This window comes from Strigops habroptila, chromosome 7 (genome assembly GCF_004027225.2).
Source record: "Strigops habroptila isolate Jane chromosome 7, bStrHab1.2.pri, whole genome shotgun sequence".
Taxonomy (NCBI): domain Eukaryota; kingdom Metazoa; phylum Chordata; class Aves; order Psittaciformes; family Psittacidae; genus Strigops; species Strigops habroptila.
The window spans coordinates 52,927,335-52,943,101 of record NC_044283.2 but is presented as its reverse complement, the minus strand read 5'-3'; the positions used below and the strand labels follow the sequence as shown (position 1 = coordinate 52,943,101).

Sequence of the window (15,767 nt, the reverse complement as noted above, 5' to 3'; positions counted from 1 at the left end):
AACAAATAAAGAATGAATATATTCATGGCACTGCACTGTGTGAGGGTTCTTCATAAAAAAGTAAGAGAGCAAAAAAAAGAAGTTAAGTGATCCGAGGAGCTGCAGGCCAGTTTAATGCTAGTTATTTACCTGCTTGGAGGCCCTAGGGGATTTCCCTTTGGATGCATCTTGAGCGCATTCCCAGGAAATTCTTCCCTTGCTTTTACTGCTCCCTTGCCTTTCCCCTTCTCACCTTGTACAGCTAAGAAATGACATGCCACGTGAGTGCTTTTTTTCAGGATAATTTCAGCTACTTCTTGCTCAGTTAAGATTTTTTAAAAGATGAGGCTCATGTACTCAAATCAGTTTAAAGTGCTTTGCAAGAATGTGGCAGAGGAATACTAAATCATTATTCAACATTTGACCAGACATGAAAATAATCTGCACTCATAGCTAGTTTCTTAAAATGGCCAGTGTAATTACTAATATGCTGTATAAGAAGGTAGGAAACAACTATTTCTGCAGGCAAGGAGCATCTTACTGAGACAAAGCTACAGCAAAGCAGGCAATTTTCAGTTCTTTTTCAGCAAGCTTTTTACATCCTTTCTTGCCTTTGCACTCATAGAAAGCCAATTTTCCATGTCCCTACCACACTCAAAATGGGGCAAGATTTTAAAGATACAGCTCCACTCCATTTGACTGCAGCAGACTAAAAGAAAAATGAAGTTCAGCACTTAACTGATCCCTCTGCAATATTTCAGGGTAAATTAAAAATCAAAATGTCAAGAGGTTCAATATGTCAGTGGGCCTTTTGACAGAGCAGCCACTTTGAAGCCTGAATGGGAACTGTGCTCTTTTTAAAAACCTAAACCAAATGTGTGCAGCTGCTGCTCTGTTTCAAAATTCGGGTTCTTCATCTTTGTATTTCTTTTGTAATAAAATTAGTAAAATATTCCAGCTGCTGTTCTACTTATTCTCAGAGCTGAAAGCCTCCATTTAATAGAGCAGCTACCTATTTATTAGGATGGATATTCTTCATTATCTGCATTAAGGTAAAACCTGGGAATCTTACAGTCTGCCTTCTTCCACTGAGCAAAACTATATTTACTGCCCACAATGTCTTTATCTTGCCTGACCTCCTACAAATCATTTCATGTTTTGCCATCTCAGTTTGTGTTTGTAAAACAGGAAAGATAATAAATGATAATACTTACCTTCTTCACAAAGATGTGGTGAAGATTAATTAGCTGTTGTTATACAAAGATTGGCAATAGTGATCTGCAGGTTTGCAAAACACTCAAGCGATTGCTATCGCTGCTGTGCTTGACAAAGAAGCGCAGTCAAGGACAGGAGCTGGTGCCACTGCAATCATTTACAGGACTGATGATATATGTGGCCTTGAAGAAAACTCCCCAAAACCATTTGCATCTGCACCTAAAGGTAGGAGAAAATGCATATCACGACACTCAGAAGTTCAGTTTGCAAAGCAGCATGTGCAGGACAGACCAAGGCAGCCCCGTTCCTTTGTATCTCAGCAAAAGCAGCGGTACCTACTAGTTGTAAGGGGGTGATTTTGCCTGCAAGTGCAATCATGTGCCATTAGCACATGACAAGAAGGTGTCTGGGTATCATGAAGAGCTTTCCCACCCTGCAAGGTCCATGCTGCCCCAGTCCTGCTACAGGGGCCACAAGCACGGAGCTCAGCCCAGAATGGGACTGGTGTTCTGAACAGTAGCCTAAGGCAGAAATTGGTGAAGCTCAAACCTTGCTCTGAACAAAGCTGGGAGCAGCCAACTAGCCCTGAAGGTGCTTCCCACTGCCCAACAGGCTGCTCCTCACCTGTCCACATGCCCTTCACTCTTGGCCAGGCAGCATGGGCTGGCATGTACTTACACTGAAGCCCACCTCAAGGAAGGTGTCACCACTTCACCACTTTGGCCATGGAATCCCTGGGGTCTGTACTACCCACCTGTGGGCATCCCCTGTCCCTCACCCCAAACCCTTTAGTCTGCTGGAAAAGTCACACAGGATAAACAATCTGAATTGCTTATTTGGTAACCTCCTAGACAGTGTTAAACTTCTTCCTCCTGAACTTTGCTATTTGCAGTGATGGATTCAACTTCTCCCACTCACGTACACCTTCCTTGCCAGTCACTGCATACATGTATTGTGCTACAGCAAATTGATGCCTTTGGTGCTCAGCCTGCTGTGTTAGTTAGACACTTGCAGGCCGTCCAGTCAGCAGGTTAGGCTATTTTCATAGCGAAGTATCCACAGTGAAATGTGTTTTTCCCCACAGCTGCACAATTTGTTCTCATAGGTGCTTTTGAACATGGCCAGCTTTCAGCCTGAGTTTGCTGCAGGCAGGACTGTCTCTGTGCAAAACAAAGGGAGTCTGCCCTGGCCTGAACGCCTTGTCCTCAACTTTCCCCCAATTCCCTACAGATCTCCACAGGATCCAGTTGTTGCTTTTCACCTTCCTCGCCAGTTCCTTGCCACCCTGACAGCCACCCCTGCTCTCCTATGCTGCCACAGTGCCTGCGGCAAGGAGAGGTGCCGTGTCCAAACATGATGACACAGCAAATGGCGAAATCCCCCTGGGCAAAGCGGGGTCTGTAGCTGTTGTTGGCAGTGATCAGCAGCCAGTGATGGCTGGGTCTGGGCACTGCAGGTTGCTGACAGAGCAGATGGGATTTTTGTGGCCGAAGCTTTGGTCCTGCTGCAGCCAAAGGGGTGCAGGTGATCAGCAGGAGCTGGCTGAGGAGATGCTGATCCTTCCATGACTCACGACTGCTTTTGTCAAATCATTTTATGGCACCTGGATAAGATTTGGGGGGTGACTTTTCTGCTTTGGCAGAGACCAAAACACTCTGTCAAGGAGAGGTGAATTTAGCAGAACATATTAGAGATTTAGGGCACTGATACCTCAGTTACCATCTTGACCAGCAGGTACCAGGCCGGATGGCTAGTCTATCCTTGAACAACTGGATATTACAAAGTCCCTTGAATCCCAAGATCTTACTTTGTGCTTCTTTACTTACAGTCCTTACTGCACAGCTATGTATTTGCCCTGGTCCTCTTCAGCAGTCCACTTGCTCCTCTGTTATCCTTGTTTCTGCTGCATGCCCCCCTAGGTACGGACTACAGCCACCTGAATAAAAAATGCAGCCAACACTGACTGTTCAGTAACTCCTTTCACATTGCAACAAAAGGAGCACTGATCAAACTTCCCTGTTCTGTAAAGATATAATTTCTCAGGAATGTTTTTTTAACAGGAGAGGTTCAGTTGCTATGCTGGACAGTTATGCCAGTAAGGTCAAAGTCTGCAGGTTAGATTGTACAAGGCCAAAAGTGCATGCCATGTGATTTCAGGCTATAGACATCCATTTAGTGGTGTGAGCTTAAAGGAAAGATGTATATGGGGCAATTTGCATTGCAAAGTACATGCAGGTGACAGTGCAATATGATGGGAGATGTTATTACTGAGATTAGAATTTACTTTTACAGCCTAAATTGGGATTGTATTTGTCTGGGAAACAATGGTACCCTGGAAAAAAATACTAAACATCTGATAATTTAATATTGGCTGTGTCCAGTAAATATCCCTTCAGTTTCCTATTTCCAGCTAAGATTAATTTTCTGATCAAAGAAAATTTGATCAGAACTGCATAGACAGTGCAACAGCAGCGATATTACATGGCTTGAGGATATGTATTGTACCTTTGAATCTCTGCAGGAAAGCCAGCCAGGAGGGGATGATGATGGCTTGTGGTAGAAGCTCTGCAAGAAATAATAACTCCTCTTTGATTTTGGAAAGGAGTTATTTTTATGTATTTCTTTCCCACTGTCAATCAGAGAAGCCCTTTCCTCTCTTTGAAAGTACAGTCTTTGTTTTAACACCTGTAAAACTCTTAGGATTTCTTTTTTCTGGTTGAACTCTGTGCTAATTACAGTTATTGCTATTTTCATTTCTTTAAAAAAGTCCAGAAGTAGAGATAAATGCAACCACAGCATTTGTTTTGGCATTAGCAACTGTGTTAACAAGATTAATCTCGGTCCTCCCATCTTTCTGCCCTGTCCAGTGTGATAGATGCCCCCTTTTTCCTTCCCCTCCTACTTCCATCTATTCCTGCTAGATCAGCTTTTCCTATCAGAGGTGGAGCATCCCACTCACACAAGCTCTGAATGGTTTCTGGTTAGCCCTTCACCAGCCATTTCACAATATTGCCTTCTTTGCTCTCTTACTACCATCACGTTAAATATTCGCTGCTCCACAGTGCTTGTCAACTGGACGGTTTGCTACTAATATCTGGCTCTGAATGGGGACATCTTACTCAGAGTATTCCCAGCACCATTTGCTGCCTTTATTTCCATTTCTAGAAAGGGTTTCACTGATATCTGAGAAGCAGGGGAGGAATCTGGATACGGTTGACACAAATCCCAGAAAACACTTGTCTGTTTGTCTTATGTGCTAATTAGCGCAGGCTTGGTCAAAAGTGTTCTGAACTTTTATTTATTTATTTTACTCATTTCTATAGCATCTATCACCATGACAGCAATGTGCTTCAATGGCAGGAAATTAAAACACAAAATGCAGGCAGCTAATCAAATGCAGAAGCAAACAGAAGAATTTTGTGCAGAGCCCTTGGTGTCGCTACAGTCTTGCTTTGACAGGCAGTTGAGTTTCTGCAGGAAAAAAAAAAGATGTTTTGTTTGTTTCGAATTCCCTTTTCCCTTGGAAGCATAAACGTGAAATTACTCTATCTTCCTCTGTTGGGATGTCTTATTTATTTTCCTGCTAGTGACTGTTCAAGTAGATGATGTTTAATTATTTCCTGGGTTTAATTCATGGCTTGCATGGTTCAGCATGAGGATTATGGTAGGACTGGTGTGAATTAACCTGTGCTGTTGAGGCACAGCCCAGTCGGAGCAGCTCTGTGGCCAGGATCCATCCCCCCAGAGCTGCCCAGGCTTCACCAGTGCTCCTCTCTGTGGAGTGCTGTCTCTTATTAACAGTCTTATTTCATCCTTTGCCCTTCTGGGGCTGTGCAGGGGTCAGCAGGTCTCTGCGCACAGGCAGGGGCTGAACACTGTCTCAAGGCTCCCGGGGTGCAGCACACTTTTCTGGCAGGAGCAGGTGAAGGGGCAGCCATCCAGCTCGATCCCATGCATCAAGCTGCCTGCTTAGCCAGGACAGGGGCAAAGGAAAACCCAGCAGGAAAACAATTCCGTGCAAATCTCTCAAATCTTCTAAAAATGTTTGTTTTGCTGGATCCGAACTAGATGTCTTGCATGGGCTTCATGAGGCTTATTTTAGCAGTGTTTGAACACAAGTATTTCTGCAGTTTTCAATTCAGTTCAAGCACGTCACAATTTTTCTCCAGTTTTCCCCTTCTGGGCTGTAGCCGGTTCCTAACTCCGCATGTTACACCCTCTGCCATGGGCATTGTTCACACACAAACCCAAATCCCCCCAACCCCAGCACACGGCAGTAATGAGTGCTGAATCCCAGGGCAGCTGGTTGATGGCCACATATGAGTAGTAGAGTTAGGGCTGGAATTCTGCTCATCTGATGCCCTTCCCCTTAGACACCAGGCTGTGTGGTGTGATGATCACCTTCCTGTTCAGCACACAAGGCTTTTTTGGTGGAAAGTGGCTAGCCTACAGTTAGGGCATATGTTTATGACTGCATCTACATCTTTGGGTGTGCAGTGCAGTTGTGTGATAGGAGCAGTGTTTTGGGCTTCAGGTGTTTGGACAATTCCTATGTTTAAAATTATTGTTTAAAAAGAAAGCTCATTTAGAAAAATATTCAAAAGAAAGCTCTTTTAGAGAAATATTAAAATAAGCCATGGAGAAAGCCTAGTAAAAGGGCAACAAAATCATTTGGGGCTCTTTTTAGCCTTGACGGGGACCCTTTGAACTCCTTACGTAAGGTATTGAATACATCAATCATAGTCTCTACGCTGTTAGAGACTTGAATCAGAAGTCTGCTAACTCCTCTTGAACACTTTCACCAAATCATCATCTTACACTGGAGTCTTCAGATGACTTCTTTTGGGGGCAGCAGAATTTTACAAAAGCCAATCTTTGTATTATTCCCCTTGCACCTAAATTAGGTTTTGTATTCTTTTGAGTAAACAGTTCAAACATCTAAGTATACTTACCAAGGAGCATCCTACCAGGCTGCTTTCCTGATAGGCTTTCTTTAGTATTGAAAGCTGAAATACATTTTTCTTGATTAGTGTTGATAAAATGTCTGCCGTGTGAGTAATGAATCACACAAAGCTCAAGTCCTTCCCTGCACCCAGTGAGTCTGTGCAGGTGGGTAGAGTTTTTTTGCTTTGCTCCTGCAAGCTAAGTTCAGATTTCATAGAGCCATTGAGTAACTCATCTCATAAATCCACATACTAACATTAGCAGTCTAACTCTTCTCAGAATAATTACATTGCTTCTACCTTGGGTTGTAAACTTGGGTGTGTTGTTAAGCAGCTGTTGTGTTTCACTCTCCAAATGACCAGAATCATTCAAGTGCAAAGCAACTGAGTCTTCTCCCAGGTGAGAGATGCTCCACAAATCTGAGATACTCATTATTTGCCTGCTCATCCAGGTACATATAGGATAAAGTAATTTACCAGTGGGTATTTTTCATCAGTGAATTACAATAATGAATACTTTAGTCTCTTTTTTACTTCTCTATCCAGCTTTTTGAATTATTTACTTGATATTAATTACTGAAAGCTCTCGCTATTTTGCAGAGCCCTTATAACCAAGTAGCATTATTTCTTGCCATAAGGGCACAGCAAGGTTAAATACCAAAAGCCCCTTGATGTGATTTTGCAGAGCTTTTGGGCGTATGGAGCCACAAAAGCCCCTGAAGCTGTCATCAGATCCACTTGGCATCCGTAATCAGGAAGAGCAAGCTGATTGTCTTTGCTTTTCATAACTCTACATTTGAGTAGGAACTCTCCAAACTATTTCATCCGATAATGTCTTGGTGAAACTTTCATTTTATGTATGTAGCTAGGCAGTCTCTCCTTGCTTAGCAAACTGATTATGTGGCATTTTTCTCTTGTCCTTGCTTTATGTTTGTAGGTGCCAGTCTACAGGCTACTAGTTTCTGAAGTAGTAAATGTTAGCACCTGAATACTACTCACTATTGGTCAGGTTCAGGCTAAAGCCTATTGAATTATTTTTTTCATTATTAAATAGGTATATATTATTCTCTGGGCTGCAGATACCTACAGTTGTCTCTACTTGGAAACAGATCAAAGTTTGTTTTCCATTCATCCCATGAGAAAACTTTACGAACCCTACAGTGAACTGTATGAACATAATCACCCAGCACATTTTTAAAATGAAAGTAACTCCCAAAAGGCTTTTGCTGCACAGGGAATGGGTGGAACTCACAAGTGTCTACTAAGGGTAATGGACTCTAAATTTCAGCTCAGTTCTCTGATCCATAGGGGCAATTCCTCTCAACCTGGTCCCAAAGTCTGCTGCAAACTGTTGTATTTAAAAGCCCTTGGGAGAGTATTTCATGGAATGGAGATTAGAAAGCAAGAACTGAAAACTGGAAAGTGCTTTGTGATGTCTTTTTAACATCTTAGGATTGATTCATTTTAGTATTTGTGTCTGGGTTGTATTCACTGCTGCCTCATAGATCAATGGCACAATGGAGTCCCAGCTCTTGTTGATGCAGCATATGGGAACGGGATCCATTATCTTTAGTTCCCAGGACTATAAAATGTCTAATAAACTCTGGAGCAAGAGTGCCAGATTTGTGCAGCATTGCCAGCTGCTCTAGCCTTGTTGTCTATTAAGCTGTGGTTTTAGTTTCATTATTGATGGGGAATGCTGATAGGTGAGCAAATGATGTTGCTTGCAGATTTGAGGTACTTTGATAAAGCATCATTGACATTAGAGTGTTGAAAAAGGCTAACAGTAAAAGAAAACCAGTCAGAGGAGAGCCCCTTGTACCTATAGAGCGAATTCATAGTTCACCTCACTTACTTCTCCTTTGGAGACTAGGAGGCCTCCAAAGTTGTGCCTATGGGATTTGTACATGAACACCAGTTGCAGGCGGCAGGGGAAGACTAAAATTGTGCGTACCAGAAGAAGAAGAAGACCCAGCTACGGGAGATCAGGGCTCATAGCAGGAGCAAAGCCATTTGATGGAAATCCTGTTGACCACGGCGCTCTCCTAGCACATCCCTGTTCTGCCTCCTCCTTCTCATTTCTCTTCTGCCAGACAGGATCTGGATCAGAAAACAGGAGAAATCCTCAGTTCACCACCTAATTAAAAACTATTTGCTCGTTATCTCATAAGCCTCTTTCTCCTGTGTCAGCATGATTTGTAAAGGTGACTTCAGCTGCTGTACCTCCTCTTGCCAGGAGGGAGGGATTCATGCTGCAGTGAGAAATCAGTTTAAATTCACATGGGCACGGTCAATCCTCAGTCATGTCAGGAAACTCAGGCTGGCTGCAGGAATCTCAGTAGGAAGTTCAAATGCCTTAGTCCCAGATGTTCATCCCCTACTTCAGAACCCAAACCAGGGAGTCCCTGAGCGTGAGTTTGCTCCAGCACTTTTCCTGATATCTTCTCTAGCCATTTACATTATAATTTATCTCTCCCCTGTTTTTCCTACCCACTGCTCTGTGGCTCCTGCTATACCTTTGGAATAAATTCCATAATCGCTCTGAAAATGGTGCAAAACATGATCTTGCATACAGACATTGTTGCAGTGGGTTAGGGGAACAGTTTCCTACTCCGCTTTGCTTGCTCCCTGTGCCTTGTCACTAGGGGCATATTGCAGCTCCTGACAGTATTGTGTTTATTGCTTTCTTTAATCCTATGGGACATGGAGATCAAGCGCACCTTGGGGAAGTCAGGCAACATTTTCAGTCTCTAGTGTCTTTAGTTCAGGCACTTCAAATTCAGTAGCAGGCACTCAAATAGAAGCAAGTTAATATGAGCCAGCATCCATAGCTCCCATTTTATCTGCTGACTATTGATGTCTTTGATCAATCTCTAGATATTATTTCTTGAAAACAGAATCCTGTATCCCACAGGCAGGACCAGTTTCTGCATCTTGGGCATCTCAGACAAGGGAAAACAAAATCTGTAGCATTAATGCTGGCATAAATGCAGAAGAAAATGTTCCCTTGAGTCTTACCCAGGCTAAGGTCTATATGGGTGGTGATTAGAATATCTATCACCCATGCTTGTATCTTGGTTGTTCTTGGTTTGCAAGTCTGCTGTTATTGCCCGGTGCCTGATGGCTCTTGACACCCTTCCTAGCACATTTCTGATCTCTCAGTCTTTGCCATCAATAGCTGCAGCACTGGGAAAAACCTGGTAAATGCTGGTGTGTTTCTGAAAAGAACAGAAAGCAAGAAGCTCGTGACTCAAGAGTTTCTTTTAAAGAATGCAGATCAGAGGTTTTGTGCAAACTACATTCTTCAATTATTTAAAATTTGCTATAATTACTGGGTATTTAAAAATATTCAGGGGAATAATTTCTGTGCCCTTCTGTTTTTCCCTTCTCTTTACTGCCACATAGAGTCTCAGCCATTAAAAATGCTAAAGAACTACTTTCATGGAAATGAGGGAGATGGCAACGGCATGTTGGACAAAAACACAACCTGTGCTTGGTGAAGCTGTATATCCTTATCAGAAGACATTAAGAAGTGGAGGATTCATTACTTTCATCAATACCTTGTTCAGAGCTTCTCACTCTTCTTCTTAAAAATGCATTCTTACAGTCTCAGATTTGTCTGCCTCAAGCTTCCAGCTACTGGGTCTTGTTCTTTCCCACATTAAAGAACTCCATAGTTCTCACTGTTTCTAATAGTACATAGTAATCAAGACACCTCTCGATCTTATTTTTGATCCATTAAACAGATGATTGTACTTTCTGTGTTTCTCACTCTAAAGCACTTCCTTCAGTTCTTAAACCCTTTCTGTGGCACTTGCTGTGGCTTTTTTTTTCTGTGAGGTCACTAATTTTACTACACCCTTATTAAAAAAGATGAACTTTGGAGCTGAGCGTTGTCAGGAACTGGCCTCAACTAGACTACATACAAACCAAAAATCCCATGCCTGAATCAGCTCACATTCTGTTCTTTGCATGTAGTGATTATTCTACCTCTTTTTGGTGTAGCCCTGGTGAGCTATGTTCATTTGCTTCTCCGTTATGACCTCAAACCCTTTGCCGCTATTGTGGGATTACCCTGCTGCTCATTTCCAGATGGGGCTTCTGCTCCACATCTCTGCCCTTTACACCTGCCTGTATTAAATGCAATTTTTTCAAGTGAGCCTACATTACCAAAAGTTGCACCATCTCCCACACGATTTACAGTTTCTCTGAGGAACTTTTAGAGAGATGGCTAGTACCTAACACAGGGTGCGATTAGTGCCTCCTGACCCAGCTCCACAGGAGATTTGTCCTGGGAAGGAACTCTGGGTCATATGAGATCATAAAATGAATCCCCCAGGCCTGTCTCCTTCAGGCAATTAAATGAGAAAAAATTGACTCCTTGGCTTTATCAGTATATTTGGTGCTCTTGGCCTCAGCCTTGTGACAGACCTGTTGCTACCTGTCACATTTTCATGAGGACTCTTGGGTGGAAAATTATTTCAATGTCTTGGTTACATCTGACCTGCAGTGGAACCATCTCTGAATCCCACTCAAAAGTACCTCAGTTCTTCATCCATTTAATGCAGTCTTTGCTGATATTGTGTAGTGTTGGGGTTTTTCTAAACACCGTGCTGTACGGTACTAAGCGAAGCACCTGACAATGGAAGGAAGATTGCTGTATCACCAAATCCATCGTTAAAAAGAGAAATATTTTTTGAGACAGGATTTCCATTTATATTAATGCTGGCTGACATTAATTATCACTTAAAAATCTTTATCAGCACTTCCATTTGGCAGAAGAATGATGCCATGAAGCTCCTTCAGCAGTAAGAAAAATGTAATGCCTCCGCATTAAGTCCCCAGCAGTTGCTCTGGTGTTGTCCACAACGATGCATGGGTGTTGCTCTGTGACAAAAATAGAAGGCACTGCCTCCCCTTTTAAAATCCCTTGATTTTCCAGTTGGGTTTGCATGCTCAGGCTTTGGCTTTGCTGCTCAACTCCACTTTATGAGCATGGCAGGGTGATTTATTAAGGACTTCAAGAGGGAGACACGAGGGTTGCAGCCGCACGGCTCTCGCAGGGCTGGCCAAGCCCCCCTTCCCATCTGTCTCATCTGTTTGTAGCTATATGTGGTGGCAGTGCAGTAAGGCACTCACCCATTAAAATGCTTTCAGTGCTTGTCCTTATGACTTAAATAAAGGCTTTTGTTTTTTCAGGCAAGGGTTTTAGAGATGTCCGTCTCTTCATCTGCTTTTTTTTGTCCTTTACATGTTGTTATTGCTTACATTTCTTAAAGCTGCACAAATTGTAAGCCTGTGGCTTGCAGTGAAGGCATGCTGGTGTATGATTTATAGAGGGTCCTACAAATCATGTTGCACAGAGCACAACCCCTTCCCCCACAGCAACAGCCATCATTTCAGAGCAGCACAGTCTTCAAGGGAGCTAAGCTGTCCTTTCCCTGCTGGGATTTAGGAAGCCAAACAATAAAATGCAGCTGGGAGTGAGAGTAAACATGCCACGATAACAACCTGGTGTTTAAGTTTCAGCAGGGCTTAAGATGGCCTCAGAGAAGCCCTTGCTTATCATTGGTAATATATTCTAACATTAACAGGCATCTGTATATTGGTTTAATGGTTTTACAGATAGATATATATCTAAAACCCCAATACGTAAGTATGTCAGCAAGGAGATAAAATGACTTCAAGGTTTAAAAGGCAAGCAGAACTTTGTAACGGCTAAATGAACTGCATAAATCTCCATTATTAATTGTGGTCTCGGCTATACCAGTCTGGTCAAGCCTCAGAGCGATTGTAGCAGACCCAAGAGCACAATTTGACACTGTGATACTACCCTCAGGACTTTTCAGCCAGAAAGCCCTCAGCACCACCCCAGAAAGACATCATCACATATGATGTTCCATAGGGCACATGACAATGCCAGTGTGTACAAGAAATGCTTATAAACCCTTCAGCCCTCCCAGGCTCCCAAACATGGAGAAGGGATGCTCTTACCCAGCTTCCCTCCTAGCAGCTGGTGCAGCTTCCGGACATCAGTACTCACTTGGGCAGAGGCTATCAGCGTAGGAAGTTTGGGGATCCAACTTGGTCTTGGCTGGCTCTTGGTTTACAGTGAATAGAAGATTGTAAAATTCCTTACGGTGCTTTCCCCTTTCTTCTGTTCTCTGTGCCGACCACAGGATCACAGAATAATTCAGACTGGGAGGGACTCAGGGGTCATGTAGGGCAACCCCTGCACAAAGCAGTGCTAATTAAATCAGGTTGTGCACAGTCTTGTCCAGATGGGGTTATAATATTGCTGAGGATGGAGACCACAGACTCAGTGGGCTCCTGCTCCAGTGTTTTGAATGCCTTTCTCATGAAGAAACATTTTGCTAATCTCCAATCCAGGTTTCCTGCATGTCGATTTACAGCCATTGCCTCTTATCTTATGCTGCTGCACCTCTCGGAAGAGTCCAGTTCAGACTTTTCTTTGCAGCTGCTCCAGGTCAAAAAAACCAGAGCCCCATACTTTGCCAGCTCTGTTGATTTTTGTGGCTCCAAAGAGTTAATGCAATAGAACATCACAAGGAAAACAGATCTGGTGCCTAGAAAGGAAGGATTTACCATGCAGTGAAACAACTGGATTAACAGATTGCAATTTAGACAAAATATTTTACCAAGGAAGTTGCCAAATAGTAGAAATTAAAAGATTGGGGGTTTTTTGGTTTTTTTTTTTTACTAAATTAGATGTTCCTCTGGAACTAGGAGGGGAATGTTTATCAGCAAGTTATGTCCTTTTAAAAATAATCAAAATATTGCTGGAGCTGTAGACTAATGTCTTAGCAAGATGCATGATCTCCTTAATGAAAAAGAGAATTCTAGCCACTGTGATACTCCATTTGATGAGGACACTTAGCTGTGATGGGGTGGAATAAAGTGCTTTATTATACTAAAGTGAACCACACTGCGAGTGTTGGGGATATGGTTAATGCAAGTACAGAGAAATTACAGACTGTCTGTTTTGACTTTCTGATTTCCTCTAATGGACACACAGCCTCCAGGCCAAGCGCTTGGAGAGTTTTGTGCCATGCCATTTTCTCCAATTATTAGCTAGGCTTTTCCTCCAAAGTACTTGGTGGCAGCAGCTCATTCACAAACCTGGCATTTACAGCTGGGAATTTAAAGGGCTCGCCTCCCACATCTGGCATCCTTCATTTCAACCCCATTTTCCTTTAATGACACATTTTAACGTGTTAACCGATGTCACCTGCACAGTGCAGGAAACGCAGCAAAATCAACGCCTCCCTGCGGGGTTTTGCCTGTGGATTTTATTAGTTCAGTGTTCATCCTCCAACCACGGCTATTCTTCTCTCATTAAGATCCACCTTAGCTCCCACTTAGATGCTGCATTGGTGAAGGCAGCGCATGGCGCCGCTGATGGGGAGACAGCAGGTCAGCATGGGGGCCCTGCTCCTGCAGTAAAAACAGTTTCCCAGTGTGAAAGGCTGCTGCAGGGGAGGATGAGGCAAACCACCCAGGGCAAGCACACACACCACACACACATCACTGTGCATACAACTAGAGGGCCCTTGAACAGGGCTTTATAAAAAAGTATTTCTGTTTCTGTACTGCTGTTGCTGATTTGGGCTTGTTTTTCTTTTTTTTTTGTTTGTTTTTTCCAGTTGGACTGACCGAGACAAACATATATGGGGAAGCAGAGGGACTGTCGGAGGTGAAGTCTTGTGTTCAAGTTAAACACTTGTGTATTTTACATATTGGGTAAGAGGGGCTTTTAACCTAAATATTCAACATATGTTCATATACCCATACATATGTATACACACACCTATACAAAGGGAGTGCTTAGACCTACAACCTCTTTTCCTGCTGTAACCTCCATTTCCCTCACCTGCCTTCCAGTCTCTGCCAGTTTGTGTTGAAAACCCACTGAATCCCCAGGCAGTATAAATACTCTACTCCACCGTTTAAATCTTTCTTCCCATCAATCCCTGGACAGTTTGTTTTCCCCACCGCTACTGAACTGGGCTTGTTGTGTGGATCTGAGTTATTGCAATGGTCTGGCTTCAAATTTGTCTTGGTCTTGCCCAGGCGACGAGGAAATGCATGCAGAATAGTCTCCTAGGAAAACTGACCGTGGAAAATTCAGCTTAAGAAGCAATAAAAGAATTTACTGCTGTCACACGGAAACCAACAGGAGAATTTACGTCTCCCACAGCAAGCTCCCTCTGGGGGCATTTCTGCCCTCTGGAAGGGAAGGAGGCCACCTTGGAGGGCAGCAGCTCCCTGCAGCACATAGCCATCCTCGCCCATCACTGGGCCCACTTGACCTCTGCAGCATCCCCCTTTGAGGTTTTGCCCTCCAGCTTCGGGAGTAAAGGCAGCAGCAGTTCTTTGCTGGGAGCTGCTGCATCCCAGCCTGTGTGAGGGGCAAAGGGGATTTTATATCCCCAGCAGGCATGGTGGATCCCCCCAACTACCCTTGCCCCTGTGCTTCCCACAGCCGCACTGCTCTGTGGCCTGGGGCTTTCTCAGTGTCCCTTCTGTTGTCTGATAATTTTCTAGTTGTTGCCTTTTGTCAGGCAGAGAACAGGATTTGCACTCCTCATTGACCTGGAGGAGGTCTCAGAGGGCTTTTTTTTTTCCTTTCATCCAGACACTTCTGCTGTTCCCAAGCTCCCAGCTTAAAACTCAAGGGTAAACCAACATTCAGGCCCACCACCTTCAGGAACTGCCTGAAAGACCCAGACTGGCCTGCCTTGTGTTGGCGCAGGGTCTGGGCAGGAGGGTGGGCAGACATCGCAGTTGCAGCCCCTCATGGCTGTGTCCACACTCTTCAGTCTGCAGAGTGGGGAGGCAGGGAGGTGTCTCTGCAGGGTTTTTTGGGGAAGGGTTTTCTTAAGAAGGTTGCTCCTGTGTGCACGGCTCCAGGAGTGTGCACTACTCCTTGCAGAGCTGGGCAATGCAGAGAGTGGTGCACAGCCTAAACACTTACTGTTCCCTGTGTCTGGCACACTGACACCCTGAAGACTTGACAAGTTTGTATACAGACATCTTTTCCTGGGAGCTGTTTCTCCAAAGTCTTTGTAATTTTTGTTTTGGCTTTTTTCAATCTCGAGCTCTTTTTCCTGCTTTACGTCATGCTTTCCATTTTAGAGATGTCAGATGAGCTGTGATAAACTGACAGTATGTGCAGGAGCAGCAAGGAGACGAGGTCCATTTTAATGAGACTAACTCTACTGGGTAGTGAAAACTGTGCCTCAACAAGCCCCTAGATCTTGTTTCTCTTTGCAAAGCATCTTAATGGCATGAAAGCATTCTTGCACAAATAAGGGAATTCCCAAAACAGATTTCTTTCAGTAGCCATTGAAATGGAAAGTTACCACTGAGAATTGTGTGCTCCCCTTTAAGAGGTAAGCACAATTAGAAATCGGTATTCTCTTGGCTCCTGAAAACAGCCTGAAATATTTCTGAATAAACAGTGTGTTTGCTTGGGGTTCACCACTCACCCAGCAGATCCTGCAAGCACCCTGCATTTCTTCTGTGGTTGCCTGTAGGAGTCTGAATAACCAACAGCAGAGGGGTGGGGAGGGAGCGAGAAAGAGTGTGTGAGGGAAGACTAAGCTGTGG

General features: G+C 43.7%; 1 long non-coding RNA gene across 2 annotated transcripts in view; it reads right to left on the bottom strand.

Annotated features, from left to right (window-relative positions):
* Window positions 1-3,047: 3,047 nt before the first annotated feature.
* The window catches only part of LOC115610451, a 125,145-nt gene continuing 112,425 nt past the window's right edge, over window positions 3,048-15,767 (bottom strand). The window contains exons 5-8 of one of the 2 annotated variants that reach the window (XR_003992235.1): window positions 12,181-12,724; window positions 8,092-8,237; window positions 3,700-3,759; window positions 3,048-3,130 (exon numbers count right to left, since the gene is read on the bottom strand). This is a non-coding gene — a long non-coding RNA (uncharacterized LOC115610451). Of the gene's footprint in view, window positions 3,131-3,699; window positions 3,760-4,425; window positions 4,666-8,091; window positions 8,238-12,180; window positions 12,725-15,767 lie in introns of those variants that run through there. The other variant, XR_003992234.1, reaches the window with a different exon arrangement.